General features: G+C 40.9%; 1 protein-coding gene across 4 annotated transcripts in view; it reads right to left on the reverse strand.

Annotated features, from left to right (window-relative positions):
- The window catches only part of LOC120936855 (interleukin 1 receptor accessory protein), a 319849-nt gene that overhangs the window by 111838 nt on the left and 191440 nt on the right, over positions 1 to 16571 (reverse strand). The window lies entirely within an intron of this gene.

A 16571-nucleotide genomic window follows, 5' to 3' on the forward strand; every position in this document is an offset into this window, starting at 1 on the left:
TGTGTTTTTAATGCGTTTCTGCTGTGTTTCTATCAACGTCTATGGAACAAAAAATGCAACCTTCTGTGGGCATACTTTCCAAGACATGCACAGATGTGAATGTGACCCATAGGAAATCATGTGAAAGGGACTGTAGTGTGTTTCTGCAATACTGAAAACGCTGCAAAACACATAGGCCCAGATTCTGAAAAGGCTTACGACGGCGCAACGCCATGTACGCCGTCGTAAGTCCTAATCTGGGCCGTCGTATCTATGCGACTGATTCTTAGAATCAGTTACGCATAGATAACCATTAGATCCGACAGGCGTAAGGCTCTTAAGCTGTCGGATCTTAAATGCAATTTTTTTTTTTGCCGCTAGGTGTCGCCTCTGTCGTTTTCCCGACTGAGTATGCAAATGAGCACAATACGCGAATTCCAGAACGTACGCGCGGTCGACGCAGTGAAGTTACGACGTTTACGTTAGATTTGCGACGCGTAAAGTTGCCCCTGATATATGAGGGGCAACCAATGTTAAAGCGGGGGTTCACCCTGTTAAAAAAAAAAAAAATGTTTTTTTTTATTATTCCATTACTTTCGGCATCGTAGCGCGAGCTACGGTATGCCGGTCCTACATTTTTAATCCCCGTACTCACTGTGCTATCGTTGATTGAAGAATCCGGGGAATGGGCGTTCCTATGGTGAGAGAAGGTGATTGACGGCCGGCCCTGGCACGTCACGCTTCTCCGGAAATAGCCGAAATAGGCTTGGCTATTCACGGCGCCTGCGCATAGCCTGTGCGCAGGCGCTGTGAATAGCTGAGACCTACTCCGGCTGTCTTCGGGGAGCGTGACGTGCCAGAGCCGGCCGTCAATCATCCTCCCTCTCCATAGGCACGCCCATTCCCCGCGGGAGTCGGATTCTTCAATCAACAATAGCACAGTGAGTACGGGGATTAAAAATTTAAGACCGGCATACCGTAGCTCGCGCTACGATGCCGAAAGTAATGGAATAATGGGGTGAAGGAGGGTGAACTACCGCTTTAAGTATGGCCGTCGTTCCTGCGTCGAAATTTAAAAATTTACGTTTGCGTAAGTTGTCCATGAATGGCGCTGGACGCCATTTACGTTAACGTCGAAACCAATGACGTCCTTGCGACGTAATTTCGCGCAATGCACGTTGGGAAATTTTAGGGACGGCGCATGCGCAATACGATCGGCGCGGGAACGCGCCTAATTTAAATGATCCACGCCCCCTACCCGGATCATTTGAATTAGGCGGGCTTGCGCCGGAGGATTTACGCTACGCCGCCGCAACTTTACAGGCAAGTTCTTTGTGAATAAAGCACTTGCAGCTTACTTGTCCTTGGTGTAGTGGCTGTATTTATTTTAATTATTCAAACTTTGTTTTATTTTCTCCCTGTAATCATGCAAATAATACACTTCCTGTTTCTGGGTGGCTACTACATGGTATCTTTGGGGCATGCCATGGTTGACACCATAGGTGTGCACAGCCTATAGCATTAGGGTGTGCACCCTTAAGCTCAAGCCTCAAGCACACATGCATGTGTATGTATCTACATATATATGACCCTGGTACATTGATCTCCCTGCTGGCACAGTGAAAGAGAAGAGCATAAACACTTTTCCTATGGCAGAGCCGATAAGAGGGAGATCTTTATCATGTTCCTGCTGCTACACAGAGCGATAACACTAATGCGCATAGGGTGATTAGGGTGTGCCTGGGCACATTCGACACACGCCTATGGTTGACACATTAGATTGCTCTGCTGATATGGAATACAAACATATCTGTACATTTTCATCTTCATTACATGGAAGCCGGGGCAATTGGTAGTTTACAGACCATAGCTAGGAAGGAAGATATTCTTCACAGCAGCTCAGATAAAGTGACAAGGACCAGGGGTGGATGTACAGGGGGTCATCATAAGAGTCGCCATGGCTCCCTGTATGCCTAGATCGGAGGAGTGGCAAGGGCGACTGCAGGGAGCTTGTTACACTGATTACACCTAAAGTGAAAGCAGTGTGCGCTGTGCTCTTTGTCTCCCCCTACAGCGCAGTACCTGGCAGGAAGAGATAAGGTAAAGGACTGCCGTTTAAAAAAAAAGTGTCATGGTCTGGAACTGCCGGCACTGGGGAGCTACAGTTCATTGAGGGAACCATGACTGCCAACATGTACTGTGACATACTGAAGATGCCAATCACGGCGAAAACATATGGATCCATCACTTCTGGGTCCTAATTTGATATCCCATACTAGGCTTTGCCCTCCAGAGCGAGACATGGAACACACACCATCCCCAAAGGATTAGCTGACTCACATACGCAGATTTTTTTTATGTTTGACGTTTTTATTAACTTTATTAAAAATGACTACACTATGAGACTTTTATCCATGTCTCCTGTGGAGTCATTGTTTACATCATAGTTCATTGTGAGCGGGCAGTGGAGTGGAATGAATCTGGTATTTCAAAAGCGCTTTTTGACCGACCTGGAAAAAGGGGTCAAACATCCCTGATGAGTGGCCACCTTTATACTGAGCACTTGTGGTGGAAGAACTAGAAGTTTTATCTCAGAGCACTTCGATTTGGTGTTAGGGATCACAATTTATTTTACCAGTGTACACATTTATGTTTGATGTTATTGTACATATATTCTTTGGGTTAATTTTTTTTGAACATGCATAGCGCCTTATCCTTTATTTCAATATTTTATACTGAAACAGGGCATGATCCCCAACATGATAACGACCCCAAACAACTCCAAGACGACCACTGCCTTGCTAAAGAAGCTGAGGGTAAAGGTGATGGAGTGGCCAAGCATGACTCCAGTCCTAAACCCTATTGAGCATCTGTGAATTGTTGCTCTGCATAAAGATGGCCTAGGCTATAAGTAGTACAGTATGTATGCACATTTTATGTATGCGCTTTTATTTATGACTCCCTATATGTGTACAACCAGAACTGACTTTTTTTTCCCCATTTGTTCATAGTACTAGCAAAAAAATGTTGCTCCTCTGAAAAGCAATCCATGCTCAGATTGCTTTTTTTTAGAGGCATTTGACAGTTCGTAAAGAGGCAATAGGTTGCCTCCTGACCTCCTGTTTTAACCCCCTAAATGCATCAGATTCATCACTATGCTGCAACTGCATGCAATGCACACAGTTGTGGAGTGGTTGCTTTGCAGCCCCATTCACCTAGAGGTATACTTAAAGGGTGTCATGACTGGAAAGATTGAGAAACACTGGCATAGAGGAATCAATCTCTCCATCATTTTCCTCCTGCAGCCTGTGGAAGAAATAGGAGGAGAATCGGGGGGGGGGGGGGGGGATGGAGAAATCGGTTCCTTTATATGCAGCCACCCACTTGTGACCAGGTTCTGCCACTGACCTCGGAGGAAAAGGCCATGTCCGGGGGTCAGTGGGGGCCCTTCATGGTTTCTTGCCTCCCTAGGTACGTCACTGACAGGTACATTGCATTTCAATTGGTATTTCCTGCATTCGTTGAACATGTACTTAGGGTGTTCTTGGGTTTAGATGTGTCGACTGCCAGGAATACACTTCCTGTCACAGGATGCAAACGTACACTGTACTGTATCTATGGAGGAGCAGTGTTGTAATCTTAGAAAAGGACCACAGAACAGCTCGCTCTTCACTCATGATCATCAACACAGGGGAGGTGCTCTATAGTCTACAATGTAGTTTACCATTTTTATCACTGTACTTTCACATAACATTATTTTATGTTAAAGTTGAAATTGAATCCACTTAAATGCTGTCTTTCCCCTCTCCTATTAACATGCTGGAAACAATAATGAGGTCCAATGAACTAAAACTGAGTAAAGAAAATGGAGGGTATACTGAACACAGTGTACCCAATCTTTTCTTCAAAAAATGCAAGTCAGTGACAGACGATTAGATTTAAAATCTCATATCAGCCCTACTACTACAAAAAAAAGCTTAAGACAGATCAGGTTCAATCAGCAGATCAGGCTGAAAACATTACTTAGGAGGTCTGTAAGCCTAAAATGCGTTCTCAGCCATGTCTAAAAATTGACATCTCATAATACTTCTAGCAGAGCACTCAAGAGACTAATGTTTCCTGACAAGCACTGGTCACAAAACTCCAGAGCCAGAGTTTGCTAATAACTATTGTTAAAACACTCCCTGGTCTGGTCAATAAGCATCTTAAATAATTCATAAAATTATCTAGAAGAATACACCTTGACAGGTCTGGACTTACTTGACATCCAACTACCCTTTATACATATCCAGTGCTCAACTCTGTCATATTTCATAATAAGGACATTTTTATTAAAAGATCAAAATTTACAAGTACATGTCATTAGACAAAGACACAACGCATAATCCATGACAGTGTCACTTATATACTACAATAAAGGATATGTCATTTTTGTTTCTTGATCTTTTCCAATCATAAACAACAGAAAAACAAAACAGATGAACACAGACAATACTAAGCACGTTTCTGTTCTGTGCACTATGAAGGTTAATGGGTGCATTCCAAAGTTCTTACATTATTTAAAGTCCACATTATAAGAATACAGTGCTGTTCCAACTTTGTAACTATGCCAACAATGGGACAAGGAGGCCTTCCTTCTCCAGGGAGATGACAGAATTAGAAACGGTCTGCGTTAGAGGGTCCCAATGTGATAGAGCAACATCTATTACTTATGCTTGATTACAAAATTCACACGCTACGACTGACGATAGATTTTGACAGGTCCCGCGCCTTGCAAATGGACATTACTGACAATCAATGGAAAACAGCATGCATACTTTCATACAAATTTTACATTAGCATTAAACATAAGAAACATTATACAAGCTCTTGACACACTGGTATGCCACCCTAGACAAACTTAAAACATGGTACCCCCACACCACAGATATCTGTTGGAGATGTGGAAAGGAAACATGCCCTCTCATACATATATGGTGGGAGTGCCTGGTACTGAACTCCTTCTGGACCACAGTTAAGGGGGTTGTGAAGCAGATCACAGAGACCAGACTTGAGTTGACTGCAGCGGTTTGCCTGCTCCATATTACTAATTTCCCTCTTAAACGTTATAAACAATCCCTAACTTATTGAACGCTGCTAAGTCCATAATACAACTCCTCTGGAAATGCACCTGACCCCCATCTATCCAAGATTGGCTGAGGAGGGTATCATAAACCTGTTACATGGAAGACACACTAGCCCAAACCACAGGTAAAGCTCAAAAATACCAAAAAACGTGGTCTCCGTGGTTTTCTTTAAAGGCCTCCAACGCCTATGAAACACTAATGGATCTGTAGAAAAGGCTCCAAAACTGAGCCAAGTTACCCTCATGATACAAGCTAGGAGACGATCGGTCTCCATCAGACTTTGGATTCTAAACAATAAGAGTCATAAACCCTGCCAAAACGAGACACCCTACCTTCACCCCCTTTACCTCTTTTCTACACTTTCCCCTTCTGATTTATCCATTCTCTTACTAAGATATCAACGCTAGTCTTATAAATAGATGATCCTAATTGATAGCAATGACTGTAAGATACTCATTATCAGTCAATGGACAGCCCATGTTAAAGCTGCATTAGGAGTATCCTCTCCATTTTCTATGTTCCATGTGTAGAACTACCCCCGGAGGAGCTACTGGATTGTTTTGGGTGGCACATTTACCTCGTGGCTCTTCTGAATTCCTAGGGGTGAATTGTGCATATAGCAGTAGTAAAGGAATGTCTGCAACATACCACTATGTTTTTTAACCTCCAAATATTAATACATTTCATATTTTTATAATATACTGTGTACAAGAGTTCACCCATGAAGTCCCAAAGTACCGGGGGGGTACTTTTTCCATAACTGCCCTCCAATTAATGTCCAAAAGTGTAGAAGAAGGGTGAATGAGAACATAAAGCAGAACTTCCCTTTTAGGGTAAAGTTCCACTTTAACTGACAATGGTGATGATAATGCTCATTCTGGTGGCACTTAGATGTGTGTGTGGGGTCAAACAGAGACCATTGTCAAAATGCTAATAAATTAGCTTAAATTGCAATTTCACCTTTACAGCACCCGGTCCCACTAACCTGGAGCCCGACAATTGTCCGTTTTGACGCATAGGATAGCAGCTTTACCAGTCAGGAGATCTGAAATCCCCACGGCTTGCTCTCCTCTTCGCCCGTTGTGACAGGACAGGCAACGCGGGTTCTGATTGGTTGGCACCAATTAGAATGCTACTAAACATACTTTGGAGATTAAGCCAATGGAATTTCCAAGCCCCGGACCTGTGAGGCGGCTATACAAGGTCTCATAGCGGGAGATTGCCGGGCTTCAGGTCAGCGGGACCGGGGGGTGGGATGAGAAGGGGGTCCTGTACAAGTTCACCTTACAGATTTTTCTGTGAAGGTGAACTTACCCTTTAAATAAAACCTTTAATTTTCATTAGACACTTTATTTTGGACCAAGTAACGGCATTACAGGTCTCTGTGCTTCTCTATTATATGCAGGTAGATTGTGACTGGGGAAAGGGGCCAGTAGTGTGCTCTACTTACAGTATCTCACAAAAGTGAGTACACTCCTCACATTTTTGTAAATATTTTATTATAAATTTTCATGCGAAAATACTGTAGAAATTACACTTTGCTACAATGTAAAGTAGTGAGTGTACAGCTTGTATAACGGTGTATATTTGCTGTCTCATCAAAATAACTCAACACACAGCCATTATTGTCTAAACCGCTGGCAACAAAAGTGAGTACACAACTAAGTAAAATGTTTTCCCTCCCAGAGTCATGTGCCTTGTTAGTGTTACATGGTCACAGGTGTGAATGGGAAGCAGGTGTGGTAAATTTGTTGTTATCGCTCTCACTCTCTCATACTGGTCAGTGGAAATTCAAAATGGCACCTCATGGCAAAGAACTCTCTGAGGATCTGAAAAAAATAATTGTTGCTCTACATAAAGGTGTCCTAGACCAGGGTTTCTCAACTCCAGTCCTCAAGGCGCCCCAACAGGTCATCTTTTCAGGATTTCCCACAGATGAAACGGCTGTGGTAATTACTAGGGCAGTGAAACTGATCAAATCACCTGTGCAAAATAATGGAAAGCCTGAAAACATGACCTGTTGGTGTGCCTTGAGGACTGGAGTTGGGGAACACTGTCCTAGACTATAAGAAGATTGCCAAGACCCTGAAACTGAGCTGTAGCACGGTGGTCAAGACCCTACAGCGGTTTAAAGAGGACGTAAACACTCTAAAGCATTTCTTTAAAAACAAACCTCTAGAAGAGAAAGGCATAATGAGCAAGTATGCATAGCATACTAGCTCATTATGAATTACTTACCTGAGATCGAAGCCCCCGAAGCGACTCTCGTTCCTCACCGCCGCCATTGATACCGAGTTACTTCCGGGTATCGCGGCTCCGTCGATGGCCCGATCACCCTCACTAATGGCACGCTCAGTGCACCGTTGTCTACGGCGCGCATGCGCCATAGACATCGGTGCAGTCTTTTCTGCAAATATCTCCTAAACTGTGTAGGTTTAGGAGATATTTGTTGCACTTACTGGTAAGCCTCAATCTAGGCTTACCTGTAAGTTAAAGTGGTCTGTATGGGTTTACAAACACTTTAACAGGACAAGTTCCACTCAGAACAGGCCTTCGCCATGGTTGACCAAAGAATTTGAGTGTATGTGCTCAGCATCATATCCAGAGGTTGTCTTTTGGAAATAGACGTATGAGTGCTGCTAGCATTGCTGCAGAGGGTGGTGGGGTGGTCACAGCCTGTCAGACCATACGCTGTATACTGCATCAAAGAATCATCTGCAACTCCTCGGCCAAGCTTCCCTCATGGGTAATTGTATACTTCCTGGGTATGCGCAATGGCTTCACAAGCACCTCCCTGACGTGTTTCGTCACTAACCAGGGGTCGCCTTTGATAAAGTCACGTGGTTAGTGACAAAATGCATCGGAGCAGAGCTTGTGACATCATCGCACATACCCAGGAAGTATATGATTACCCCTGAGAGAAGCAGGGCCAAGGACTTGCAGATAATTATTTGACTTCAGGGGCCGTATCTCTTTGTATAGAGCTCATTGCCTGCATGCACCAGGGATAGTGCATTCGCAAATGTCAGTGGAAACACGTTCATCTTTTAATAAATTGTGTTTTTTACAGAACTATACTATGTTAGTTTCTTCTTTACCCTTATGTTGCCGTTGTGTATGGGGGACATTGTTTAAAAAAACAGGAGTCCACTGATGGGAGCCTAAGGACTTCTGGATATATACCCCTAAGGGGAAGGTGCAACTAGGCCTATTTGGCATCATCCCGGGAGGGGAGCGCATAGTATCACCGGTGGAGGGCACACTTGGTGTTTTCACAAGATTATCAGTATTGATTATTCACAATTGGATAACCTGCGGATTACACGTTAATATAGAAGATTGCACATTACTATGGACTAGATGATTTTTAATATTTATTTTTATCCGCATGGACATTTTGTAATTCATTTTTAAGCACCGTTTGTGTTATCTATTTAGACTCCAGTAGCGGTCACTGTTATCTCTATTTGGTCATTTGTATATATTTTTTGTGGGATTTTTGATGAGATAGTGCTTCACTTTGTTATTTATTTTGGTTTCTGGTCAATACAGTTGGTGTTGAGCATCAACCTTCTCCTTATTCACATTGTGGTAACAGTTCACATATAATCACTTTTAGTAGTTCAGAAGTTTTTTTTTTCTTTAATGGCTGTGTGCTATTTTGAGGAGACAGCAAATTTACACTGTTATACAAGCTGTACATTCACTACTTTACCTCATAGAAAAGTGTAATTTCTTTAGTGTTATCTCATGAAAAGATATAATATATTTACAAAAATGTGAGGGGTGTACTCACTATTGTGAGATACTGTATATATCTACACACATGCACACACAGTATAAAACAGCCTCTATGTACAGTAATGTTGTATATTCTTCTTTTGGTTGGTAGTGTTCTCCTTTATACATAGTATAATTGAACACTTTCAGTTTTTTGTTTACAAACGTTTTTTATATTGAAAAAGGTCAAAGTAAAACAAGATTACAATGATGGTACATGTGTGCATGTAGGCAACATCAACGGCAAGTGTAATACAGGAAAAAAGGTATTATGTTGAGACAGGAGAAAAATGTACATGGTACAGATCAGGCTAAAACAGAGTATTGTTGTAAAAAGAGGAAAAAATAATCATACATATGTTAAGAAGAAGGGGCAAAATATTCTAGACCAGAGAGGCAGTATCCCATAGAAGCCACTTCCTTTGATAGAGGGGCATGGAATCATATAGCATGTGGTGAATTCTCTCAGAAAGTTTAATGTTCGTCATGCGATTGAAAATTTGAGGCCAGGGTATCGTAGTGGAGCGCCAGTTAAAGGCTATGGCCCAGTGAATGGAACTGAGAAATGTGTGGATTTGTCTAGTGCTAGTCGTCGGGATGTCTTGTATAGGGGAGAATAGAAGGCATATCTGGGGTGTAAGAGAAATCTTTCTACCGGATATTTTATCTATTATAGTGCTAGCCTTATCGCAGATATTTTTTATATGAGGACAGTCCCAAAAAATATGTAAACGTGATCCTTGGAAGGGACAGCCTCTAAAGCATAGTGGGGATAGTGATGGATAACATAAATTAAGTTTAGCAGGGGTGAGATACCATCTATGATGCAATTTGATGGCTGATTCTCTGATCGAGGTTGTTTTAGTACATTTATGGAGATTTGAAAAAAGAATATCCCATTGGTCTGGAGTAAATGAGGTGTTTAAGTCTGACTCCCAACGTAACATGGGGTGTGTTTTCTCAGGCATGTTGGTCTCATTGAGGTTTTTATATATTCTAGAGATTAGACCCCTATCACGAGGGGAAGAGATACAAATTGGTTCAAATTGTGTATAGGGGGGGGGGGGGGGGGGGGGGTAAGTGAGTAGTATTTTTGATAGAATTGTCTTATTTTTGTATAGTTCATTAGTTCAGTGGGTGAGAGATCATATTTTGTTTGTAGACTGGTGAAATTGAGGAATGAATTCTTGTGGGAGAGCGATTTTAAATGTGTTAGGTTATAGGACTTCCAATTCGTAAATAAGTTGTGATGATATTGGGCTATATCTAGGGGGGAAAAGCCAGGATCACCTAGGAAGGAAGCCAGGGGAGGGGTGCCAGAGGATAACTTAAAAATTAGAGACTTATCTGTTCCATAGTTGAAGGGTGTGAGTAACTATAAGGTTTAAGGATCACATTTTTTGTGGTGGGATGGATTTGGACCAGAGAAGTCCTTGTAAATTGTAGGGTAAGACAGAATCTTCTTCGAACTGGAGCCAAGGGATTTGGCTTGAGGGGGCATGCCATTGGGCTAATTAAGTAAATCTGGCAGATAAATAATGAAGCCAAAGGTTTGGAATGCTGAGGCCTCCTTTTATTTGGGGTCTAAACATAACTGAGTAACACTTTCATTTGTATATTAGGGGTGCAACGGATCAAAAAACTCACGGTTCAAATCGTTCATGGATCGGATCATTTTTCGGATCAGCAAGACAAGAAAATATATCCACATCTCCCCCACTGTAATGTCCACATCTCCCTACTGTAATGTCCACATCTCCCCCCACTGTAATATCCACATCTCCCCCCACTGTAAAATCCACCTCTCCCCCCACTGTAAAATCCACATCTCCCCCCACTGTAATATCCACAAGATCTCCCCCACTGTATATAGGAAGATTAATTGTCTGCTTAGTCTTACCAGAATAGAAACGACACAAGCAGTCTGGATCCACGAGCAGTTGAGGCCGGGTGATGACGTCAGCGCGCCACTCTAGGGGAGCTCACCTAGGTCGCAGCCGGGTGTACCAAGATGGCCGCCACTCCGGAACTCGGCCAAAGCCACAGCCCTTCCTATGCTATGGCCGAGGCAACTAACAATCCGCGGATCACGTGGTGTGCCAACCCGAACATGCTGACCCATTCGGATCACGGATCAATGATGATCACTATTGTATACACACAGTATACATATTAGAAGAACAAGAATGTGGAAAACGTTTTTTTAACCTATGATTAAGGCCTCATGCACACTGGGCGTTTTTTCCAGCTGCTGTTTTTGGCTTCAGATGTTTTTTTTTCTGCAGTCAATAAAATCTCCAGCATGTTATCCTATGTGTTATCAACTGTTGGGTTCTGAGAGGCTGTAAAAACGCTCTAATGTTAAAAAACATCTAAAAAAGCAGATAAATGTACAAAAACGCGGCTCACCAGCATTTAACGTTTTTGATTCATTGAAAAAAAAAAAAGAAAAAAGAAAAGAGGCAAAAAAACGCTATTGAAAAAACATTGAAAAAACGTACAGCAAAGCTACTGGCATTTTTAGAACGTTAATAGAACATTCAGTGTGCATGAGGCCTTAGTGTTTTATAACAGACCTCACAATGGGCTAACACAGAATATGATTAGCTTTGTTTTAAGCCATTTAGCAGGTATGTAAACAAGCAGATTGTGACGTCTCATAAACAAAGAAGTGCCATCAATCACAGGATGGCAAAGAAATCCTCTCCTGTACAGGAGTTACTTAGCAGAATGATCTCTCCAAGGAATGGGTAATTCTTTCATTCTGCTGCACTACGATTGACAGGTTTCCATTATCTGACTGAGTTTCTTAGGCCGGTGACAGTAAGAGACAGCAGTTCATTCTGATGTGTCAAAGATGGATGATATTGGCCTCACTTAGTACACTGCTAAACCTTCGAGTGTCACATTTTAGCCACTTGATTCATGTGTAGTTTCCACTACATGTAATTATTTACAGGATAAAGTGAACGGTGGTTGCAGAATATTAATGAAAGACCGAACAACATTTTGCTTGTCTTGGTGCCCAGTTCTTTAAATTAACACATGCTGTGCCACCTACCCTAATGAGAACAGATTTTTCCCTTGCAGTTTAACAATTACTTCAAAACGATTTGACCTTGATGACTGAATACAACTCTGAATGTAAAATATTATTATAATTTTATAATCTAGCTTTTGATTGTCCTCTTAGAAATGATCCTATGGGGCATTTCTAGATATTGTTTGACTCTCAGATTACAATTCAAAAATGTATATCCACTGATAACATTTAATTAAGGGCCCTTTTCCATTCATACAGTATATTGGTGCATGGACACAAATTGTAAACAACCGTGGTAGGGGAGCTTGGAATATGCAACTTCCATTATATGTATAACTTTATTGTTCTTCTTTCTAAGCTCGCCAATGTTAGTACCAAAGTAAGCTGACTGCTTTTATTGCTGGTTTACATAACCAAGGATGTTACTTGAGCAGCAAGGAAGGAGTCATTTACCAAAATTGGAAACACAAAAAAAGTAAAAAAATGTAAACGGTAAATAAATACATAAATCATTCTAACATTTTTCCATTTCAATAAACATAAGTGTGACAGTAAAATAAACATAAGTGTGACAGTGAACATGTGAATGAGGCCTAAGGGATAGTGTAAAATTTGCAGTAAGGTATAAATATATATATTTTTTCAAATGCTTCAATAATGCAGACTAGCATTGCACCGATATCGGTATTAGTGCCAATACTAAGCAAAGTTCTCATGCAAAATGCTCCGATACTAAGACCAATACCTTCAGACTGGCTGGTTTGCAGTGTGATTTCAACGTCTGGTGCAATTTTTTCAGAGGTTCAGGTTTGATTTCAATGCAAATTGTAGCGTATGAGACTAGAAACTGCACCTGAACCAGACTGAAATCACACAGGACTCTTTTTCTGGCCCGCACATATGTGAACAGGCTATAACTATTCACATGAAAACTGATGTGAAACTGATGTCTTTGCAAGTGAAATCTGTGCGGATTTTCCATCGGTGTTCATGTATTTATGGTGTAAACGAGCCCTAAAAAACTGTCACAGGACACTAAAAATAGGTATTCGTAATTGGTATTGGTGATAACTTGAGAAAAAGTATTGGTATACTGGTATCAGTGCACCTAATGCATTTACGGTTCATTCACGTAAAAGGAACCCGAGAAGAATTACAGATGCCATCATTCTCATCCTTGGTTGACAAAGTAGTGATTCACTAAAGCTCAAATAAGCATGTGTGTGTTAGCTGTCACTAGCTGCCTGTTTTTGCCAGGTCCATGACACACTAAACTAGAAATGGATGACTGCTCTTGTGCCTGCCCTTTCATAAAACAAGCCTGCAGTGGCATCTCCCATATTTTTATGGGGCGTAAGCTCCATTTAATGCTTTCAAATAAATTCATTTTAAAAGCTTGTTGGTTATATTTCTACAAATGTACCCTACATGAATACAAAGAATGTGTATTTTTCACATTTGAACATGGTTAACATTTACGGCTGTAAAAGCTTGTTGTGTGGCTATTTGATACAATGACACATGTACATAATAAAAAATGACCAAGTAGCTGATGCTGAGGATTTAGTTATGCTAATAGTAATGAAAAATGCTGATCTTGCTTTCCATGTTCTGCTATCCATGTGGTGCATTCTGACACTATCAAAGAGCTATCGGTCTTCTCTAATTTAGCAGCTCTTTTATAGAATAGGTAGAGGTGACATTAGCCAGCATAGGTTAGTACTGAAAGAAGGAAATACATGCAGCAATTCTTAATACAATATTAGACCAAATATTTACATATTCATTGCAGGGCACTTTTTAACAGCTTTCAATTTCTTGCCTTCTAATTTGCCAGGTTTTCATCAATTAGCTCTCACTACACTCAAGAGATAAAAGGTTCATATGTAACTTTATTTCATACTATATACTGTATTAGCTGCACACTGCTAAGCTCTTAGCTTTAAACCCACTTGACACTTAATTTTCTGGGACAAACTTATGATGCCAGTGGGACATTTTCCAATGATCCCACTTCTATTCATTACTACTTTAATCCAATACGTAACAGTTGGGGATGAGTCGAACACCCACCCGTTCGGTTCGCGACAGAACCTGCGAACAGACCAAAAGTTTGTGTGAACATTAGAACCCCATTAAAGTCTATGGGACTCGAACGTTTAAAATCTAAAGTGCTAATTTTAAAGGCTAATATGCAAGTTATTGTCCTAAAAAGGGGGACCCGGGTCCTGCCCCTGGGGACATGTATCAATGCAAAAAAACTGCATTTTTTTTGCAGGGACAGTTCTATGCACGGGAAACATGTGCTGCTTCACAGGCATACTTTACACCCCTCCAGGTACGAAATTTTAAGGAATATTTCACTTTTATTGTTTCACTTTAGGCATTATTAAAATCACTGCTCCCTGAAAAAATGCAGTTTTTAAAACTTTTTTTTGTATTGATACATGTCCCCAGGGGCAGCACCCGGGTCCCGCTTTTTAGGACAATAACTTGCGTTTTTTTTTTTACTTTTTTTGCATTGATACCTGTCCCCTGGGGCAGGATCCAGGTCCCCAAACACTTTTTATGACAATAACTTGCATATAAGCCTTTAAAATTAGCACTTTAGATTTCTTCCATAGACTTTTCCAGGGTGTTCTGCGGCTTTTCAAATTTGCCGCGAACACACCCTGTTCGGCTAACAGGCAATGTTCGAGTCGAACATGAGTTCGACTTGAACTCGAAGCTCATCCCTAGTAACAGTCTATTGCAGGGGTTTCCAAATTCCCATCATGCCTAGTCATGTCTGTCAATGTCAGTTTTACAATGCCTCATGGGACGTATAGTTCTGCAACAGCTGGAGGGCGGTAGTTTGGAGATCCCTGGTCTATTGGATAAGACACAATTTCCCCCATGGTTTGACCTCATAAAGCAGACCATCCAGTCATTCTAAACTAAGTTTTGGGCTAAGCACTGCACAGTTGCCATGTTTCTATACAGAAACTGAATTCTATTGGCCACCAGGCATATACTGATTTAAAAGAGGACGCCAGTGAATCGGACATAACCGAAAAGTAAAAAATGTATAACGTGAATTATAAAAGGTAAAATCAAAACCTAAACCCTTGGGGTGTCTGTTCTTAGCAGAACATTGCTTTAAAAACATGAACTTGTCTGACAGGTTGACTTTAAAACACACTACAACTATTCTAGATAAGATAATTCATTTTAACACACTCTTTAAAATGGCATCCACAGCAAACCAATATATTTGCTGTCAGATTTTCAATGCCAGGATTTTAGATATGACAATATTATTCTTGCAGCAGCCAGATTATGCATTGACTTTAGTTTGGCCCTACTGCTAAACTGCATGCTCTTTCATCTTTGGCCATGAACTGCATACCGAGACATCTAGTTATGATGCTTATGCTCAGTAGTTGGGATGAAAAGCCACATCTCTATACTTGAAATAATTATCATTAAATACTATATGTGAGCTGAATAGTTTAGCAGGTCATTATGCATCTCGGCACAACAGCGGTTTCCCAGGTGAATTTAAATTTTAACTTCTCCTCCTCCTGTTCTTTGTAATCCTCTTGTAAAACAACACTTTACTCTATTGGTATTTCAAACTTGTAGGACTAATTATTATTAATATCATTATAAAGCCCAATGATCTTTCTGCACTCATCTAGTTTTGGCATGGAATCAACAAATTCACAGGAGCCTGATTGTGTTATAATAACACAATAATGAATGAGGAGTAGAAGATGCGTTGTTCCCATAAGTCAGACATTTAATGGCTTATATTCCAATTCATCGGACACGTAGATATGATAGATGAGGCCGCTTTTTGTGCCATGACATTTCCAAGGCAGCAGACCAGACAAGTATCTGACTACGTGTTTTGCTGTTTTTTTTTTCCTTCTTCTTTTAGGAGACATCACGCACTGCGGCTCTGGAAAATGGGCATCTTTAGTTCAGAGGCTCAGCTAAAAAGTACATTGTTCCACTACGAGACCAGACACCAAAAGATTCTGACCTTTTATTCAATAAAGACCTATTACTTTACATAACTTTGAGCTTCAGTTATCTGTGCTAATTAAAATCCACCTAATTGGACTAATGAATTCACCCAAATCTAGCTCAAGACTTGGCCAATTAAGGTCTATTATTCCTAAAATATATTTTCACTCTTAAAACATTTTAAAAGCAGGTTTTTGGGAGGATTTACGTGACAAATCACACAAATACAGCTTCCAATTTTACCAGAAGTTTGTCTATTTGTTTTAATAGTCCTATCTACAGCTACACTCAAGCATAGGAGTCAACACAAAGTAGAAATACATAGGCACGAACTAAAGGTGGTCCTACACATATATTATTTTTTATAGATGTCTGTAGCATTATAGTAAACATCTAGCACATTCCTCCATCCATGCGACACAGTGTAAAAAACGAATTTCCAGCTGCAGCTGTCTTATTTTGACAGCCAGAACCAAACAGCCCAACAATTTTCCTTCCTGGCTTCTTTGTTTTTTTAATTGAGGGATGTTGGGTGGGAGCAAGCCAACAGTGCCACCCACTGAGCGAATTTTAGCCAGTTCGTTAAAAATCATTAAAATATGAACAGTGTATTGCCAGCTTAACTACTAAAG

Source organism: Rana temporaria, chromosome 4, assembly GCF_905171775.1.
Source record: "Rana temporaria chromosome 4, aRanTem1.1, whole genome shotgun sequence".
Lineage (NCBI taxonomy): Eukaryota > Metazoa > Chordata > Amphibia > Anura > Ranidae > Rana > Rana temporaria.